This window comes from Patella vulgata, chromosome 8 (genome assembly GCF_932274485.2).
Source record: "Patella vulgata chromosome 8, xgPatVulg1.2, whole genome shotgun sequence".
In the NCBI taxonomy this organism is placed as follows: domain Eukaryota; kingdom Metazoa; phylum Mollusca; class Gastropoda; family Patellidae; genus Patella; species Patella vulgata.
In genome coordinates, this window is record NC_065886.2 from 32,290,245 (window position 1) to 32,301,567 (window position 11,323).

Sequence of the window (11,323 nt, forward strand, 5' to 3'; positions counted from 1 at the left end):
TATACAACTTGTTTCCGATATTTACTTACCTGCTACGACGGCTACTAAAAACAACAATTTCATTTTGATGATTTTCTTACACGTATAAATTCGTATATATCACGTCTCCGTTTCAAATGATTATTTATAGTAAAACACATATGTTCTTTGGTCCATTTAAAAATTTAAGATAACAACTAGACCTACTTTTCTTGTTAATCTGTTATCTTGTCGATCCTTTTAAACCAAAACCGAGGTCTATACACTGCATATCAAATTATCAAGAAATTAGGTCCAGATGTCTTTTTTAATCTTAAAATGGACCAAAGAACATTTGTGTTTTACTATAAATAATCAGTTGAAACGGAGACGTGATATATACGAATTTGTACGTGTAAGAAAATCATCAAAATGAAATTATTGTTTTTAGTAGCCGTCGTAGCAGGTAAGTAAATGTTATAAAATTGTTATTTCTTTATGTGAAAAAAATATGGCCCTACTTGTCACTAACTAGGGGGTCTCGGCTGTTTGATCCTAGAGTTCTTCCTGTCCGTGTCCATGGTGTTAGTGGCAAAGGCACATTCTTTAGTTGTTTCTTGCTAACTAGGGTGTCCTGGATGTTTGAGCCTAATACCGCAACCATTTTCATGGGATCAAAATTTCAAACTTAACATGGATGCCGTAAAGGACTGCGCTAGATCATGGGCCAAGAGGGAAGATGTTACCTCTGATACTCTCTCAGATTGGACTAAGTCTATTAGTCGTTTACTAAAACGAAGAACTTACATGCAACGTTTGTTAGTTGACACTAGGCCTAAATGATGTTAGCATTGTTGAAAATCTCAACGCCTTACATGACAAGTATGTCATTGTTCCGGCTGACAAAGCGTCCAATAACATAGTGTTTATATGTAAACGACATTATTATGATTGTCTGTTCAAAGAACTTAGTTTCGGGAAATCAATCGAGAGTGCTACGTATAAACGCTTTACGCTTAGTAAGGATGAAATTATATCCAATCACAGATCTGTACATACTTCATTTGGTACTCCATGTGGAGATACCTGTACAGATCTGCCCTTGTTATATTGGATACCTAAACTACATAAAAATCCCTATAAGCAACGTTTTATAGCAGGTTCATCCCGGTGTTCCACAAAAACACTTTCAAAAGTATTGACATCTATACTAACGGCAGTTAAAGAGGGTATTCAAAAATACTGTGACAAAATATACTCTCGTAGTGGTATTAATCAAATGTGGTTATTAAAAAATTCCAAAGAATTACTTGATGGTTTACAATCTAGATCACTTGCTTCAGTCTCATCTATACAAACGTTTGACTTTTCTACTTTGTACACTAAAATTCGCCATAGTAAATTAAAAGCTCGGTTAAAAGACGTCATTCACAGTGTCTTTTCATGTAAATCGGGAACTGTTAGATATCAATATTTATTTGTTAATTACAATTCCACATATTTAGTTAAGAACTATAGTGGTAACAAAAAATAAATTCACCGCCAACAAGATAATTCAGATGTTGGATTTTTTACTTGATAATATCTTTGTTGAATTTGGAGGGGAAATATATCAGCAAGTGGTAGGTATCCCCATGGGCACCAACTGTGCACCTTTGCTTGCTGATTTGTTTCTCTCTTCCTACGAAGCCGATTACATACTGGCACTCGTAAAAACAAATAAACGATTAGTCAGACATTTTAATTTCACTTATCGATATATCGATGATGTTCTATCACTGAATAATCCCAAATTTAGTGATTGTGTAGAATTTATATATCCTGATGAGCTCGAAATTAAAAACACTACTGACAGTGACAATTACGCTTCCTACTTGGATCTGCGTCTCGATTTTGACAATTGCCATACACTAAGTGTTAAATTGCACGATAAACGTGATGACTTTGACTTTCCGATTGTTAACTTTCCATTTATTAGTAGTAACATTCAAATATCACCAGCTTATGAAGTGTTTGTGTCTCAGCTAATCCGTTACGCGAGAGCTTGTTCCTTTTATTCTGATTTTTTAAGTAGATCGAAGCATTTGTCATCTAAGCTTCAACTACAGGGATACATGTGCACTAAACTTATAAAACCTTTAAAAAGTTTTATGGCCGTCATATTGACTTGATTGGTAAATATAACATGTCTCTCTCGGCTATTATTCTAGATATATTTAATTGACACATATACTATCTCCCTGATTATGTCCACTATATCGTTAACACTGTTCATCACGTGCATTTTGCATACCGATAGTCTATTGGCTAATCACGCTATTTTACCGAGATTTCGTCTAATAGTTTGGATGCAGATGCGGTGGGTGTGGCGCTTGGCAGGGTAAGCTTACTCTTCCGGACACCTGTTATCACTGTTTGCCGTGTATTTTGTACACGGTGATTACACTATTTTGCCTATACCGTATTTTTAGAACTTCGAATTTTGTCTAATGGTTTGGATTGTTCGTACTTGGTTTTATTTTATTTTATTCCTGTCCGTATTCATAGTCATAGTGGCGAAGGCACGTTCTTTAGGGTTTTCTTTTGCAAACTAGGATGTCCTGGATGTTTGATCCTAAGGTTTTGTTTCTTCCTGTCAGTGTTCATAGTGTTTGTGGCGAAGGCACATCCTTTAGTTGTTTCTTGCTAACTAGCTGGAATGTCCTGGATGTTTGAGCCATGTCTGTGTTCATGGTGTTAGTGGCGAAGGCACATTCTTTAGTTGCTTCTCACCAACTAGGAAGTCATGAGTTCTTCTATTACTGTTTAACTCCCCCTTCCACCCCACCGAGGGTTATATCGCGGACAAGTTGTCTTATTTTACTATGCTCAGTCCACACGCAGGGGTCTTTAGGATACTTTCCCATGGGAGGAAACTAGAGAATCCGGAGTAAACACACAAGATTAAGAGTGTGCCATAACTCCAAGCCATATACGCTCACACCAGGTATCGAAACCACGACGGCAAGCCAGAGGTTACCTGCCAACCAGAGCTCTATCTCAACCCCTGAAGTCCCGGGTGTATGATCCTTAGATTTGTTCCTGTGACGGTTGTGTTTAGCCAGTTGGAGTCATAGTGTCTCTATTAATGTGGAGCCGACTCACCAACTGAGGGATACCGGGTTTGTCGACAATTTTTCTAGGTATTTTCCAGCCCTTGGAGTGGTGCAAGAGGTAGGAACTGGCACGACAGAGGATCTAGTTTGAACGTTGAGGTATATGTAAGCATGTTGAACATTAGCGTGCACGTAAGGACGAGGAACCCGGCGCTTCCGCCTTCTCTGAAGAGGGGAAACCATGCTGGACAGCCAGAGCACTCATCTCGGTAAATTACGGAAGTGAACCCGAGACAATATAAAAATAAAGGTTTGTAGAATAATTATATCTGATGTTTTGTTTATTTCCAGCTGTATGGGTGGTAGAAGCTCAACGTCATTGTGAACACAACCGTGATTGTTTAGCTGTGATCGACTGTCACGCTCACGAAATACATCACTGTAATTTATTTGATGGAAAATGTGAATGTAGAGGTTAGTACGGAAGACAGTTCATGGCTCTATGCTTGGAGTCGCGGTGGCTCAGTGGGTAAGGCGCTGCCTCGCTCGCTGTTCAAGGGGTTCTGGTTTCGATCATGGTGTTGGTCGTGAAAGTACCTTTAGATTTTCCTGTGTTGTTTCTCTGTTCGATAGGTGGTACAGGACACGACAAAGGTCCTGGCAAGATAGGATGTGTAGTCTATCGGTCGGAAAAACCGAGGCCCTGTTCGAAATGAAATTGAACCATATTATTATTAGAGTGGACACCCCAACCCTGTCTCTCGTCTCTGTCTCTTAGGAAGCCGTAAAGATCTACCGTTCAATTCCGAGGGTTTTATATTGAAAGCGTGCATTCGGGTTACCACGTTAATTAATTTATTAAACATTAATGTATCTGTTATATTACAATAAAGACATGGCCAAACCAATGTATATTACAATAAAGTCATCCCCAAAACAGTGTATGTGATGGATAATGGCCGAACACTGTCCATTATGACAATTGAGGGGCGTTAGCCCCGAAGGTTTTCTTTGTATTTATATAACGGACAGTCTGAGGCTATTATCAAACTTAAAACATAGCACCATAGAGATAAAAATAATGAATAGTTTTCTAAATGAACAAGTCACAAAATAATGGATATATTCTTAAAACAACATGCACGTTATAAATAATAGACTATTTTTTTTAAGAAAAACGTACATTCTCCTATATAATGGTTAAAAACGTCAAAGGGTGACGTCATATCTATGTTTTAAATTACAATAAAGCCATGGTCTAACTAATATATATTACAATAAAGTCATGATATCAAACCAATGTCTATTACAGTAAAGCCATGACCAAACCAATGTATATTACTATAAAGACATGGTCAAACGAATAAGTATTACTATAAAGCCAATGTATCTTACTTTAAAACACGCGGATATCAAAATAGTGATATTGGTGATATCGAAATACGCTCACTCCTTTAAGTAATTAATATCATCTGCAATATCACCTTCGACGTAATATCAATTGTAATATCAAAATGTAGTATTTAATTTGTGTCTGGTATTTAATATTTTCCAGGCCACACTGTTGGAGCCCCACCAGGTACCTGTACTGATGATGACTTGTCTAGCTGTCAGTGTGAACATGGTGGAACCCCAGGATGTCAACACGGTCATTGTCACTGTAATCATCATTAAAAATAAACTATATAAAACTTAGATGATGTTGTTCAGTTGTATGTTTCATTTTCCAAACAAGTGCTCACAAGTCATTACCCAATCAAGCTGAAGCAATGATAACATTCAAGTTGAATATGATCATGCAAATGTCAAACTGTATGAACGGGGCTTTAGAGTAAATATAACAACAGTTATTCAGGAATTATTATATACATGTATCATGTGGGATTTTACACTATTACTCGTATTTGACCAACGTATCTGGATATCAACAGATAAATATCCGACTGTCTGAAAAGGACTTTAGGTATTTAGTAATTATTATATGATATGTAGAATTTGTTGTAATTATTTGATAAAATTCAGACATCACTTAACCACCCATAATAGTGATAATATAATATAAAAACTAAAATAAACTAAATAGAAAATAATTTAGGAATTTATACTTTTTCTTTTATTTTTTCTGCAATTAAAACCTGGAAGCAGATTGCTGTAATACAATCAGAAATCAACCTGTGTTTAGGTTTGTTCTCTTTGCAGACGTTGGGCGTCAGCCATAACAATCATGGCTTCTGTAAATAATATATAGGTCTTGGGCTCCATCTCGGTGTTCGCCAAGACACTTTTTCATGATGTTCCAATCTGCATGATGTCCTCCTGCTAGCCATGCAGAATAGAGGGTGTGTCAAGGAAAGCATCCGTTGTTGTTGTTTTTTCTCGGGGGAAGGATGTGTGAAAAAACAATCGAGGAGCTGTATATACCATTTGATCATCATGAAGAGCCCACGCCAGTTGGGAATCGAAATAAAAGCAGACCATACAGACGCTACCTGGACAAAATTTCCCTCCTAACATACACACTCGTCTTCATTATCCCGGCTGGTACAGAAACGAAACATTTTTAAATCTCTAACATCTATTATGATGCACGTTTTCATTGGCCACAGTAGCTCAGTGCGTACGACGTTGGTCGCTAACCACTACTCGGTTTTTTCTTCTTCTCCTTCCTGGGTGGTGGCGGAGGCTCTTCGAGAAAGCCTATAAGATAGGGCCGATCGACATGAAAATCGACATGCTTGTTTTTTAAACTTTTTTACATCGATTTGGTGACTTAATTTTTGAATTTATTCCAAGAACATGGTCAGTTCCTGGTCCATAGTACGATCGTACTTAAGGCTGTGCAAAAATATCGATATAATCGATAATCGGTAGAAGTTATTTAGCGATACGATAATCGATATTGAAATTCAAATATCGATTATCGGTATATTTACCTTCTGACGGCAAGTTACGGTCACATTCACATGACCTTAAGATTTCAATTAAAAGTAATGTATAAATGAGTTCACCATTTAAATCTACAAACTGACATGGATAATAATAATAATAATCTTCTTCAGGCCGGGTATTACATTGTTCAACTTTTGTCGGTAAATTATTTTCGCCCCCCCCCCCCACCGCACACTTCATTCACCCAACCCCTTCTCTTTCGCCAGAATGTCAACGTCCATTCAACAAAAGGTAGGTCATTTCGGGACTAATATTTGGTTCAATTTATAATATAACAAACTACCATCATATTTATAAAACTTCCACTCCACTTGTCACAAACTAGGTTATTTCGAAACCAAAGTATGGTTCGATTTTATTTCAATAATTCGCTCACGCGTTATTGTCTTTTTATGAATGGGGGGGGGGGGGGCAACCGAGAGACCCGCGGATAACCCACGAGGGTAGACAGTCGGCCTTACTCCCAAACCGCGTGCAAGCGAGGATAACGAACGACCTCAATCTATGCCACACATTCTGATATAAAACACACGCGTTTAACCATTTGGTAATGCTGCCCCCCCCCTTCTCTCCCAAGCGAGGAGTACGAACGACCCCAATCTATGCCACACAGTCTGATATAAAACGCACGCGTTTAACCATTTCGTAATACAGCCCCCCACCCACCCTTTCCTCTGTATACAGATCAGAACAAAAATGAAATTGTGGCCATGTTATGTATGTAAACCGGAAGTAAACATTTTAACCACTATATACAAGGTTACAATAAACACCCGATAAAGATGATAACGTGTGTCGTTTTAATAGCTCGTGTAAAAAACATTGACTGTTAAATTATCCATTAGAAGATATAAAATAGAGTTACACGCCCTTGATTTATGATCTACTTTTAGCCACTAATAACCAGGAAATCCACATAAAATTGGTTTGTGTCCGTAGATAATCGATAACAGTGGAATTAAATGAGTACCTTGTTGCACCCAATATCACAATCAAATGATTCGTGTGAGAATTTTGACTCCACAGAAATACAAGTGAATGAAATTAGGATCACGTCCCCGTGAATGAAATGCGGGCCTCTAGACCGATCGACATCCCTTTTATTCCAAATTTTGTTTAAATTATTAAAGATTTGAAGAAAACTTTAATCTAGGGAAACGTGTTCGTGTAAAAAAAAGGGGGGGGGGGCATAGAATGACAGGAGAAGAAAGATATTGTGAAGGTGATGTTTTATTTTAAATGTCGGAATAATATAGCTCATCACTTTATTATACGTCTGATGTTTGAGCTGAACACGTTTAATTAATCTGTGTGGACAATATTTGTAAAGGTCAGCAGCTAACTGATGCCAACTTTCAGATAATTGAATGCTAGAAAGGAAAATAAGAACAACATCAAATTCAACCTGGGTATGAGGAATAATCGTCTGAATATGACAACGAATTGCATGAAATGTGTATTATAGCTGGTTGAACAAATTGTGTCTGTCTATCTTTTGACAGAGGCCATAATGTTTCTCTTTTTTTGGCTGGCGTCTGCAAAGTGAAGAAATCTAAATACAGGTTGGTGTCTGATTTTATTGGCAATCTGCTTCCAGGCATGCCTGGTAAAAGACGGTTTTAATTGCAGAGAAAATAAAAGAAAAAGTATAAATTCCTAACTTATTTTCTACTTAGTTGCTTCACGTTGTTATTGCAGTTGATATGGGTGATGTAAAGATGTCTAAATTCCAATACCGGTAATAACTGGACCGCTTGTAATTACAATAAATTCTACATAGTAATTCCCGAATAACTAAAGCCCTGTTCAGACGGTCGGACGTGTATCTGGTGATATCCAGATTTGCTGTTCAAATATTGGCAATAACTTGGCCGCTTATAATTACAACTAATTTTACATCATATTTTCTAATAATTTGGGAACACACAAAGCACCGTTCATACGGTTGGACATGTATCTTGCGATATCCAAATTTGTTGGTTATGTATCGGTAATTACGGGACCGTGTCTATTGTATAATGCCAACAAATTATACATGATACATGTATACAATAATTGCTGAATATCTGGTGTTACATATTTATGTACAAGTGCAATTCTTGTGTATTTCCCTATATTCTCGTTGTTGAATTAATGAAAACAGGAATCTTGCTGTTGGCTAATATTTCTACATTCTTTGGTTAGCAAATAATCAACATGAATTTCAGCACACAATTAATGTAACACATATTGGTATAACCGCTTAGTGATAAATAAGCCCAATTATGGATATGGGAATTAACATAAACCTGCGTCTCCAAATATCCAAATAGAGGTAAATAAGGTCTGTCCTTAGACATGTGATCTAAGTTGATCACCCAAAGACACGTTTGTAGGAAAGCCCCCTTCCCCCTCCCCGGCCTAATTCATTTGGGTCTATATATCCCCATGCATCACATAGGGCATTAATCTTATAAATCTATCGTCTATACAAATAGTTAAAAACTGGATAATGTAAAGGGAATTTGCTGAATATTTCAGTCAAATTGATCCACTCTAAACCGTGAATTTAGCGATTGAATTTTGGGCCTAGCCTTGATCATTCATTTTTTTATTAAATCATGAATGAACTTGGGGAGCAGAACGGATTATAATCAAGTAAATATCACAGGCTAGCGATGACATCGAGAGTTCATTATGGTCTGGATAAGTTAACTAAGGTCTTATTAATAATTTAGATAACATTTCAGGCCTAAATAAAGACCTGCAAATGGCAGATTTAGCTCTTGCATAATGTATGTTTAAAGTGTAAAACAAAGAATCCAGAAGACAGGCGATTAAGGAAAATATAATAAAATATGAAATAGAAATAAATGAGGGCAAATTAAGATAGATTAAGATACATTAAAATAATAGCTCACTGAATTAGGTGACACTGTGCGGATTAACACGAAGTACTAAACATTTAGTATTGGGTCGAATTTGTTAATTGTGGGAATAATACATTATATAGAATTAACTGAAATTCCTGTCTTGTCAGTGGTGCAAGAGGTACGACCTGACATTGAAGAGGGTGAAGGTAGAGGTTAGTACGGAGGCCCCACTATATTTAGTCAGAAGGTCTGACATTTCCATGGTCATATCCAACTAGGATATTCTCATTGCTTCAAAATGATGTCTCGTGATACTAAAAAGTAATTTCCCCCAAGGGACTGCCATCTTGTGTGTCACATGAAACCTGAACATCATACAAAAAACCCCCAAAATCACAATTTATAAGGAAAACAATCACTGATTGATTGAAATATAGCACAACGTTTCGACAAGTATTCCCATATCGTTTTCAAGCCCAACAAAAAGAAAGAAAAAAGAAAAGAAAATGATCATGATCCAAATTGGATATTCTTATTGTTTCAATATGATGTCTCATGATACTAAAGTATTTTCTTCCCTAGGGGCTGTTATTTTGTGTTTCACGTGAAATCTGAACCTCATAAATTAAGCTTTATAGAGTTTATTTTTAATTATGATTACAGTGACAGTGACCGTGTAGACATCCTGGGGTTCCGCCATGTTCACACTGGCAGTTAGACAAGTCATCATCAGTACAGTTACCCGGTGGGGCTCCAACGGCGCGGTCTGAAAAACATAAAATACCAGATACAAATTAAATAGTACATTTTGATATTACCATTACTAGAGATCACTTTGAGATCAAGGTAATATACTCTAGTTTGACTAAAGCTTAAGAGTAATAGGTTGGGTTGACCATGGCTTTATGGTAATTCATATTGGTTTGACCATGTTTGTTTTTGTAATATACATTAGTTTGACCACGGATTTATAGTAATATACGTTGCTTTGACAATGACTTTATTGTTATATACGTTGTTTGACCATGGCTTTATTATAATTTACGTTCTTTTGGCCATGACTTAATTGTAATATTCGTTGGTTTGACCACGGATTCATTGTAATATACGTGGGTTTGGCCATGGCTTTATTGTAATATAACAGATAAATGTATGGTTAAAGCTTTAATCAACGTATAAACAAAAATGCGTGGGGTGGGGCGTCCGCTCTACACAAACTGTTCATTTCAAGTCATCGGGACCAACATCTGGTTCAATTTAAATTCCGTTAGAGTCTCGCTTTTTATCCCATCCGAGGATTAGACATGTTCTCTTGCCAAGCCCCCTGTTATGTCCTGTACTACTGACCGGACAGAGAAACTACGCGGGAAAAATCCCGGGGTATTTATTCGACAAACACAATGGATCGAACTCCGATCACCCTGATTAGCGAGCGCGTCAGCGTCTTACTCACTGAGTCACCCCGACCCCCACCCTAGAGTCTCGAAGTGGCTTCCGTACTAACCTCTACATTCACATCTCCCATCATGTAAATTACAGTGATGTTTTTCGTGAGCGTGACAGTCGATCACAGCTAAACAATCACGGTTGCTGTCACAGACTCATAGAGCTTCTACCACCCATACAGCTGGAAATAAATAAAACATAATATTTATTATATAATTTTATTATTCTACAAACTTTAATTCTTACGATGGTTCACTTACCATGAGGTCTCTTAACATGAGGTCTCGAGTTCGGTACCTTTATTAACCGAGATACATTCTCTGGTGTCCAGTATGATTTCCAGTGTCAGAGAAGGCGGACAGGTTTCTCCGGGTATTCAATTTTCACCACTAAAAGAACCTACCCTGAGTATAGAAAAAGTAGACAACTTGTCTCCGATATTTACTTACCTGCTACGACGGCTACTAAAAACAACAATTTCATTTTGACGATTTTCATACACGTACAAATTCGTATATATCACGCCTCCATTTCAACTGATTATTTATAGTATAACACAAATGTTCTTTGGTCTAATTTAAAATAAAAACTAGACCTAGTTTTCTTGTTAATCTGTTATTTTGCCGATCCTTTTAAACCAAAACCGCGGTCTATACTATGGTGGCCTTTTAGTGCCATACGTTGATTTATACCCTTTTCTTGTAATATATACCTCATCTGAGAAATCGAATCGGAGCAGAACAGTAGGGCGTTAAACCACATTATATTTCATCTGAGAAATCGCATTGAAAACTATGATAAATCAAACAAAAAAACATTAAAAACCATTCCTCCGCGGTGTAAACCTTTTCTCCCTGGTGTAAACCTTTTCTCTGAGGTATAAAGTTTTTTTTGACGTTAGAAACCTTTTTCTCCGCGGTGTCAACACTTTTCTCCGCGGTGGAAACCCTTTTCATGGTTTTAGAATTTATCATAGTTTTCACTGCGATTTTTCATATGAGGTAAATTTCAAGAAAAGGGTAT

At 37.0% G+C, this 11,323-nt stretch overlaps 1 long non-coding RNA gene across 1 annotated transcript; it reads left to right on the top strand.

Annotated features, from left to right (window-relative positions):
- Positions 1 to 366: 366 nt before the first annotated feature.
- LOC130014129 (uncharacterized) lies at positions 367 to 4,747 on the top strand. The gene is made up of 3 exons (XR_008789121.1): positions 367 to 424; positions 3,405 to 3,527; positions 4,609 to 4,747. It is a non-coding gene; the product is annotated as an uncharacterized LOC130014129 (long non-coding RNA).
- Positions 4,748 to 11,323: the final 6,576 nt, after the last annotated feature.